This window comes from Pinus tabuliformis, chromosome 6, assembly GCF_031772625.1.
Source record: "Pinus tabuliformis cultivar Carrire ecotype Pingquan chromosome 6, CPIR1, whole genome shotgun sequence".
NCBI lineage: Eukaryota > Viridiplantae > Streptophyta > Pinopsida > Pinales > Pinaceae > Pinus > Pinus tabuliformis.
Window position 1 is genome coordinate 1346520749 of NC_142292.1, and position 10647 is coordinate 1346531395.

At 39.7% G+C, this 10647-nt stretch overlaps 1 pseudogene; it reads right to left on the reverse strand.

Moving 5' to 3' along the window:
• LOC149263608 (aspartic proteinase nepenthesin-2 pseudogene) overlaps window positions 1-9952 on the reverse strand; it is a 31718-nt pseudogene extending 21766 nt beyond the window's left edge.
• Window positions 9953-10647: the final 695 nt, after the last annotated feature.

Consider the following 10647-nt stretch of genomic DNA (forward strand, 5'->3'; position numbering starts at 1 on the left):
AATCGTGTAGCAACACATTAATACCATTGGCAAATCCTCCATGACCGTTAAATAGAGATCATGAGCAATGATGTGATTGAACACTCACAACTCACAATGTCTTATATCCTAACATCCACCCTCAACAATTCGAAATAGGACATGTTGTAGCTCAAAAATACTCCTAATTTTGTTTACACTTTCCACAAAATTAAAAAAATCATTAACTTTTTTCTAGATGCCTTAAAACTTCTCTTTATTCATAGGCCTAACCATTACAAATTTGATATCCCTCTATTTTCCCACCCCATTTACTAATTGTTGCTCACGTTAACCATTTCCATAGATCATTTTTCAATTACACCACCAACCACCCATCCTTATAATAAACGTTTCAAAATCGAAAAATATTCGTTTAACCATATACCAAATTGTTTTCTCAAGATTTTAATATTAAATTCTTCCATTTTGTATCATACCTTTTCCTATTCTATAAAGATATAAACCCTAAAATCCATAAATTTATCAAGTCATTTAAAGGGCTATGTCATAGCATGTTTAACAATAGTTTTATTATCATGTATATGGTTTTCAAGAATTGATTGTGTCAAAGCTAAAGTGGATTTCTTAAGAACTCAAGATCTTTGTAAATTGTTTTAGACGTTGGAGGTAAGATAAGTCGTCTAGCATCAAAGTTATTTCATATGCACTTCCAAATATGATAATGAATACAACCATAAATTTAAAGAAATTTGAGCCATCTGATATATGTGGTGCAGAGGATGCATTTAAATCCCACACGTCTCTTTCTGATTTTTGGTAGATTATCGTCTTCTTTTTGTTATGCAACCAGACTTTGGACTTCCAGAAGAGGCTTATAATCTCTTGTTCCATACTATGAGCCAGTTGTTAAGTTCTTCAATTGGGGGATTGGTTATTCATTTGATACTCATCTAAAAAAGGCTCCATATCCTTTCATTTGATAGTTTCCTCGTGATTACAATGTCACTTAATATTAGGGGGATGGGGTCCGACATCAAATCACGCTCTCTAAAAGGACTCATTCACATACATAAGACAAATTTCATTATTTTATAGGAAACTATGATTTTTGAAGAAAAGCCTTAGGAAATTCTGCAACAAATTTGTCCTAGGTGGCTTGTTTGTGCTTCTAATTCATGCGGTCTGTCTGAAGGTTTAGCAATAGCTTGGAAACCCTCCAGTATCAAGTTTCTGGCATAATTTACACTTGCATGTATACTCCTATCTGGGCATGTTCGAGGTTCTCCTTCTCGCTTCCGCATTCTTAACATGTACACTACATATACAGGTAGGAAAGTTTTCTCGGACTAGGTCACGGACATCGGGTTGCTGCATTTGAGTTCTCTCATGATGGATGGAGACTTGAATTTAAATCTGGATATTAAACAGATTTGGGGCAATAAGGCCAAGTCTAATTTCTTGGAGCCCCATTTCAGGACATTTTTAACTCTCTGTTGTTGAAATGTAATTTCAACTGCAGCGACAGTTGAATAGTCATAGCGTACTATTTCCAGGAAACTGCCAGACCTTCCATCGCACCGCTTTTTTCATGAATAGTGGTATTCTCCGGAGGGGTAGTGATACAATACGCCATTTGTGTTGGGTTGTGTTATATTCTTTCCACGTAGTTAATAGGGGGTTTGAAGGGCACCCGTAACCCCACTTTATGGGGTCCCACCTATGGTTTTGTGCATGATTTTCGCACATGTTTTTTGGATGCGATGGTTTTCGATCCATGGTATTGGATGCTTCAGCATGTATAAATATGTATTGTAACATTGAAAGGAACATAATGAAAAATCAAGCTGGTAGTCCCGATTTTGGGATCCAGGGAAAAATCTCTGTGCATATGTGTTTTATGGGTTATGCTCTTGCATTGTTTATTTTCTTTGTTTAAGAATTCGTATGCAGGTAATTTCTGTACAGGGTTAAAACCTACATTTATTATCAGAGCTGTTTTGGCTTCAAGGGGATGCCTTCATTGCCGAAGGGTTTCACTCGGACCTGTGGTAGACCCTGTTCAGTGGGAGATCTGTGAGATCGATTCTGGTGGTGAAATAAGATGGTGAGCAGTGGAAAGATAGAGATTGAGAAGTTCAATGGTCAGAATTTTGAGTTGTGGAAACTCAAGATGGAGGATCTGTTGGTGGATAAAGATCAGCGGATCGCGGTAGATCCAGGTACTAAACCATCGGGAGTGACCGATAAAGAATGGAAGAAGTTGAATCGGAAGGCAAAGAGCACAATACGATTGTGTGTCTCGGATTCAGTATTGCTGAATGTATCAGGGGAAGCTACGGCAAAGGATTTGTGGGTCAAGTTAGGGACTTTGTACCAATCTAAGTCTCTGGTGAATAAACTGTTCCTGCGGAAAAAGCTGTATAACCTGAGGATGAAAGATGGAGACTCGGTGACAGAGCATCTAAATCCGTTTAATACTGTGGTAAGTTAGTTATTATCTGTTGATTTTAAAATTTCATATGAAGACAAGTGCATCACTCTGTTTTGTTCTCTAACAAATTCGTGGGATAGTCTGGTTATTACAATAGGTAGCAATGTAATTGCTTTTCAGTTTGATGAAATAGTCTCAGCCTTGCTGACGGAGGAGATGAGACGGAAAAATATGGACAACCAGAATGGTGATGCCTTGTTTGTACGAGGACTGTCCCAGAACAGGAACAAAAATAAGTCATCGAGTGGGAGATCTAAATCTAGAGGGAGATCTAAATCTCCAGGAAAACCTACAAAGGTGGTGTGCTGGAAATGCGGAAAGGAAGGGCACTTCAGAAGGGATTGTAAATCTAAAGCTCTTGATAAAGGAAAGGGATCTGATGATGCTCCTTCTGGAGAGGCGAAAACCACCTCAGATGAAGGTGGGGATGTGTACATGGCTTCTTCAAGTACACATGTAGATCATGAGGCATGGTTGATTGACTCAGGTGCATCCTTTCACTTCACTCCCCATAGAGAGTGGTTCTGCGAGTATGAGAAATACAATGGTGGTGATGTCTTCTTAGGAGATGATAGGAAGGCTAGAATCATTGGTCGGGGAGAAGTAAAGTTGAAGTTGCAAGGTGGAAGGGTTAGAACACTTCCGGGTGTTCTACATATTCCTGCATTGGCCAAATATCGGATTTCTGGAAGCAAGTTGGATGATGCAGGTGTAAAGACGGTGTTCGAGAAAGATACCTGCAAGATGGTTCGAGGAGCACTGATATTAATGCGGGGAGTTCAGACTGGAACTCTGTACAAGCTGCAAGGTAGCACTGTTGTTGATGGGTGCAATAGTTCTATGGTTCCTGAAAATGGAGTAGAGAATCTAGTGGTCTCTGGAAAGAAGACCATGTTGTGGCATCAAAGGCTTGGACGTATTGGAGAGAAGGGCCTTCGAATACTTCATGGTAAAGGTATGGTAGAAGGAATGAATAATAGCTCTCTGGATTTTGATTTCTGTAAAAATTGTGTATATGGGAAGCAGAATCGGGTGAGTTTCCCCTCTGGTGGTAAGAGGACGAAACAGATATTAGAGCTTGTGCACATTGATGTGTTTGGACCTGTGAAGGTTCCATCACTGGGTAAGTCTGTGTACTATGTATCATTCATAGATGACTTCTCAAGGAATACATGGATATATTTTCTTAAGAAGAAATCTGAAGTCTTTGACAGGTTTAAAGAATTTAAGGCTCTGGTGGAAAATCAGACAGAGAAGAAGATAAAGGTGCTGAGGACAGATAATGGTGAAGAATTTTGCAGCAAGGAATTTGAAGAATTTTGTAAGATGTGTGGTATAGCACCGCAGAAGACTACTCCATATACACCTCAGCAAAATGGAGTCGCAGAAAGAATGAACAAGACGTTGATGGAAAGGGCAAGAAGCATGCTCAGTGGTGTCGGGTTAGGACAGGAATTATGGGCAGAGGCGGTGGATACTGCATGTTACCTGATCAACAGATCACCTTCATCAGCGTTGTAGGATAAGACTCCACAAGAAGTATGGACTGGTAAGAAACCCTCTCTTTCACATCTAAGGGTATTTGGATGTGATGCATATGTACATGTTCCAAAGGAGAAACGAACCAAGTTGGATAGTAAATCTGAAAAGTGCATCTTTATTGGGTATAAGGATGGTTTAAAGGGTTATAAGCTTTGGAACCCAGTCACACGGAAGGTTGTGTACAACCGAGATGTGTTGTTCAGAGAGGTAAAATATGTTATTCAACATGAAGTCCAACCAAAGGAACCTGAGAAGATAGAGTTTGAGCCAAAGGAGGAAGAATCAGACTCTGCAGCAGAGGAGGAATCAGAAGATGAAGAGCCACAAACTCTGGCTGTGAGAAGATCAGTTCGAGAAAGAAGGCAGCCAGAAAGGTATAGTCCATCTGCTTTCAGTTCAAATTTTGCTTTGTCTATTACTGATAATGATCCCATAACTGTGAAGGAAGCAGTGGATTCAGAGGATGGAAAAATCTGGAAAGAGACCATGGTCGATGAAATGGCATCTTTGCACAAAAATGAGGCTTGGGACCTGGTGGAGTTGCCGGCTGGAAGGAAACCCATTGGCAGCAAATGGGTGTTCAAGAAGAAGACAAATGCAGAAGGAAAGGTGGAGAAATACAAAGCTCGGTTGGTAGAAAAAGGTTATTCCCAGGTGCCGGGAATTGATTTTGGTGATATTTTTTCTCCTGTTGCCAAGGTAACTTCTATTAGATTACTTTTATCTGTTGCTGCTGCTTTTGATTTTGAGGTAGAACAGATGGATGTGAAGACAACATTTCTTCATGGGGATTTGGAAGAGGAAATCTACATGAAGCAACCTGAAGGCTTTGCGGTGAAGGGTAAGAAAGAACTGGTATGCAAGTTAAAGAAGTCTCTGTATGGGTTAAAGCAGTCACCAAGGATGTGGTATCAAAAATTTGATACATTTATACGGGGACTTGGCTTCACCAGAAGCAAAGCAGATCATTATGTGTATTTTAAATTAATTGGTGACCGTATTATTTATCTGGTCTTGTATGTGGATGATATGTTGTTGGTTGGAAATGACAAAGAAATTATCCAGGATTTGAAGACCCAATTGTCCTCCAAATTCGACATGAAAGATCTTGGTGCTGCAAACTATATTTTGGGCATGGAAATTAAAAGAGATCGGTCAAAGAGGAAGCTCTGGTTAAACCAGAGGAAGTATGTCGAGACAATACTCCAGAGGTTTAATATGCAGGATAGTAAACCGGTGAAGGTTCCTATTCCTGTAGGTGTGAGGTTATCTGCTGAACAGTGTCCCAAGACACAAGAAGAGGAAGAGTACATGTCCCGTGTTCCATATGCAAGTGCAGTGGGTAGCCTGATGTATGCAATGGTCTGTACTAGACCAGACATTGCACATGCAGTGGGAGTATTGAGCAGGTTTATGTCAAAATCTGGGAAGGAGCACTGGACAACAGTGAAGCGGGTTTTCAGGTATTTGCATGGCACTACTAATTATGGTTTGTGCTACCAAGGAAGACTAGGATTGGACAGAGTGTTGGATATTCATGGCTTTATTGATGCAGACTGGGCTGGAGATCTAGATCAGAGGAGATCTACAAGTGGGTATGTGTTTAACCTATTTGGAGGTGCAGTCAGTTGGATGAGTAAGAAAAAATCTGTAGTGGCACTATCAACTACAGAGGCAGAATACATGGCAGCCACTCATGCAAGCAAGGAAGCAGTTTGGTTGCAAAGATTGTGTTCGAGTATGGGGTTAGTACAAGGAGCTATAAGAATAGACTGTGACAGCCAAAGTGCAATTTTCTTGGCAAAGAACCCTGCTTATCATTCAAAGACAAAGCACATTGATGTTCAGTATCACTTTGTGAGGGATATGATAGAAGACAGAAAGGTGTTGCTGGTAAAGGTGGACACTTTGAAGAATACTGCAGATGCATTGACAAAATCTGTGAGCTCTGAGAAGTTCTCTTGGTGTGGAGAAGCAATGGGAATCTCAGGGCTGAAAAAATGACTAAGCTCTCCTGTGGCCCCCTGTGGAAAGAAAACAACAAGTGGGAGATTGTTGGGTTGTGTTATATTCTTTCCACGTAGTTAATAGGGGCTTTGAAGGGCGCTCGTGACCCCACTTTATGGGGTCCAGGGCAGCGCCCCGGAAAATTCTGGTTTTGGACCATATGTTAGGTTGGGCGAACCCACCTATGGTTTTGTGCATCATTTTCGTACATGTTTTTTGGACGATGGTTTTCGGTCCATGGTACTGGATGTGATGGTTTTCGGTCCATGGTATTGGATGCTTCGGCATGTATAAATATGTATTGTAACATTGAAAGGAACATAATGAAAAATCAAGCTGGTAGTCCTGGTTTTGGGATCCAGGGAAAAATCTCTGTGCATATGTGTTTTATGGGTTATGCTCTCGCATTGTTTATTTTCTTTGTTTAAGAATTCGTATGCAGGTAATTTCTGTACAGGGTTAAAACCTACAATTTGACGCGTGTCCTCAAGCAGTTTTGAAAACAGCCTTTTTCTCGGAGCGTAAAGGTCGTGTGGTTTGATCGAGCGTCAGTTATCCGATTGAAAGGTTGGTTGATGTCCGTTGATTGAAACAAAGCTGCGTACAGGCTTGCAGCGTATGACATTGCGTGAAGTGAATTCCTGTTGACTGCCATGCTGAAAATAATTAAAGAAATTAATTGAAATGTATTGGGGTCAGTAAGTGTAGGTGAAGTTTTATTACACGGGAGTATGGAAAGTAAAATTTGTACTGCCCTGTTATGTTTTTTTTTGGTCTACTGAAAAATGTAAGGAGAAGCACAACAATGTGAATGTGCAGCAGCGTGAGGGGAATGTTTTGTTGTCCATGGAGAAATGTAAGAGAGGCACAGCAACACGATAGCAAGAAAGGAAAAAACTTTTGTGCACAGTAGTGCAGAGACTGAAATGAAATGCAAAGAACGCAGCAGCGTGAGTTTTTTTTGCTCGTTGGTGAAAAAGAAAAGGGAATGTGTAGTAGCGCAAATGTAATTTTTCTTTGTTGTTGAATGTGGAAATACGCAGCAGCGCGTATGCAAGATTTTTTTTGTTGGGCATATGAAATGAAATATAAACAGCAGTGTGTACGTGTGATGTAAAAGAAAGGGAAGAATTCCATAAGCCTTGTGTGTGGCTCGCATCATCTTGGGCCGCCATTTTCTTTCCGCAGAAGAAGAAAAATGTATGCAATGTAATGTAGTGCAACAAAGAGCGCATGTAATTTTTTTTTATTTTACACAACAATGTGTCGATTTGAAGAAAGAGACAGAGTATTTTTCAGAAGAGACAGTGAAGTTTATTTTTGTTTTGGAACTGCATCTGAAGCAGTCTTTTGTGTAATCCCTCTGTGAGAGGAAGGTCTCTTCTGTAACAGTGGATTTTTGTTAATGAATACAAAGTTGTTTTTTGTGTGTCTATGAAATTCTATTCTTTAGAAAGAAAATTTTATGCTTCCTTGTGCAGAAAAGAGCATTATCCTCTATTCAAAACTTTGTTTGAAATTACCAGAAATTTCCAACATGGTATCAGAGCTTGTCCAGGCTCTTTGAAGTTGTCAAAGAATCTTAAGGAAGGATTTCTTATTGCAGCAGCTTCTCCAGCAGAGTGAAGGCTCAGTCAAGAAAAATCCAAGGTATTTCTCAAGTAAATTTTTGTGTTACTGTTGAAGACAGGCAGTTATTTTAGATACACAGTCAAGTATCTTGAAGCACAGTTAAGAGTGCAAGAACACAAATGGCGAGGTCAAGGAAGAAAGTCTCCAATCCTCCTAAGGATGTGTCTCCCTCTACTAATAAAATAGAAGTCAATCAATTTGATGAGGCTCCAAGGCTCAATGGGAACTTTTATATATGGGAAGTAAAAATGAGGACTTTCTTACAGTCTCAAGGGATTGAAATTTGGGAATCAGTGATTGATGATAGCAGGTTGGATAGAGAATCCAAGTAGTACAATGCACAAGCAGCAAAGACAATCTTGAATGGGCTACCTAATTCTGTAAAGAAGAATCTAGGAAAATATTCATCAGCAAAGGATATATGGGACAAACTTTATGACCTTCACTCAAAAGGAGCACTGACTATGACCATCAATCAAAAAGGAGATCCTGAACCCATCATAGAAGCTGAAAATGAGAATGATGACATCAAGGCTGAGGTATACCTAGAAGATGAAAAGAATGAAAAGGACTTTGTAGAAGAACTCCTCACTCAACTTATGACCGCCATGGAAGAGATTAACAATTTGAAAAAGGAAAATGAGGCACTTAAGAAGATAGCTCCAATTGGTAACCAAGATCAAACAAGGAAGAAAGTTGACCTCATCAAGCTTCAAGTACAAGAAAGGGATGAATAGCTTTCCAAACATAAGAAGGAATTTCATCAAAGCAAAAGGAAGCATCATGAAGAAGTCATATCCATGACAAATCAATTGAGCAAGAAGATATCTTGTCAAGTCAACTTGAACAAAGGCACGAGAGTGTGAACAAACTTGAAGAAGAGATTGGTCAATACAAGGTAGAGGTCTCCTCCCTTAAGTCTCAATTACAAGAAGCCATGAAACAGGCACAAGGAGCTATGAAGGAAATGGAGAGAAGTCAAGCAAAGAATGAAGAAATCTTCAAAATGAAGTTAGATATCATCTCCCTTAAAATAGTAGCAGCTGAAGCTACTCGTAGCAAGGAAGAAACTGAGGAACAACTTGCAAAGAAGAATAATGAGTGTGAAAGATTGTCCAAAGAAGAGATTGTCCTCCTCAGAAAAAAGGTTGAAGGGATGAACAAAATCATGAAGAGCTCTGAATCCTTGGATGACATGCTCAGTTATCACAGATGTCCATCTGATAAATCAGGACTCGGGTATGCATGTGAACCCTCAAACAAGAATGGAAATGCTTTAAGCAAAATAGATGTGAAGAAGCCAGAAAGAAATTGGTTCTACCAAAGGCAAGGAGAAAAATTAAGGCTACAACAGAAGAAATCTTGCTCCAAGTAGAAAACCAACTCCAAAAGGAAATGTAGATGATGTCAAAGAGGAAATAGGCAATGGTTATCATCAAAGGATCTCAAGGAAGAAAGGCTTCAGAAGTACATCAAGGAAACTTCCATCTCCTAGGTACCAAAGTTTATTTTTTGGTTATTGCTATTCTTGTTCAAACTTTGGTAATATGGCAAAAGACTGTAAAGCATCTCATAGAGATAGATGTTATAGTCTCCAACAACCTCCAAGAAACAATTTTACAGGAAGAAATCATGAAATCTTATTCATGAACAATGTAGAATGCTTCAAGTGTCATAACATTGGTCATATGGCATGTAATTGTAACTTAACATGGGCTCTTACACAATCTAGACCCATGCAAAAGAAGAAAGTTACACAAGTATGGAGAAGGAAGGAAATACAGTCTAAAAGTCCCTTGAGCTCTCCAGCCAATCTAAGTTTTTTTGAGAAGACTCTGCCAAAACGAGACGATGCATACAATTAGGGGGAGCCTGTAATTCTTGATCATTATCGCTGAGAGAAAATGACCCACTGATTTTCCCAGAAAGCACAAGTGCAGATCGTGCCCCAATGGATATAGCCAGCTGCAAAGACAGTACTCTGATTCTCCAGAACAGTAATCAGGCACAGTTTTGTGGCTCAGGATTGATTGGAGTGCCTGAGCATAGCGGTGAAAGCGATGAAAGGAAAGCTGATACGAATAGGCAGAAAAGTTTTGAGTTTTTGATGAAATGTATGGGCATGACTGGTAACCCAGTAGTTGAAATTAAAGGGGAGTGTTGAAATGTAATTTCAACTGCAGCGAAAGTTGAACAGCGACAGCGTACTATTTCCAGGAAACCGACAGACCTTCCATCGCACCGCTCTTTTTCACGAACAGTGGTATTCTCCAGAGGGGCAGCGATACAGTATGCCATTTGACATGTGTCCTCAAGCAGTTTTGAAAACAGCCTTTTTCCCGTAGCGTAAAGGTCATGTGGTTTGATTGAGCGTCAGTCGTCCGATTGAAAGGTTGGTTGATGTCTGTTGATTGAAACAAAGTTGCGTACAAGCCTGCATCATATGACATTCCGTGAAGTGAATTCTTGTTGACCGCCATGCTGAAATAATTAAAGAAATTAATTGAAATGTACTAGGGTCAGTAAGTGTAGGTGAAGTTTTATTACACGGGAGTATGGCAAGTAAAATTGTATTGCCCTGTTATGTTTTTTTTGTTGTCTATTAAAAAATGTAAGGAGAAGCACAACAGTGTGAACACGCAACATCATGAGGGGAATGTTTTGTTGTCCATGGAGAAATGTAAGAGAGGCGCAGCAGCGCGATAGTAAGAAAGGAAAAAAAAATTGTGCACAATAGTGCAGAGACTGAAATGAAATGCAAAGAATGCAGCAGCATGAGTTTTTGTTGTTCATTGGTGAAAAACAAAAGGGAATGCGCAGTAGCATAAATGTAATTTTTCCTTGTTGTTGAATGTGGAAATATGCAGCAGCGCGTGCAAGTTTTTTTTTGTTGGGCATATGAAATGAAATACACATAGCAGTGTGTATGTGTGATGTAAAAAAAAGGGGAAGAATTCCAAAATCCCTGTGTGTGGCTCGCATGAATTTGGGCC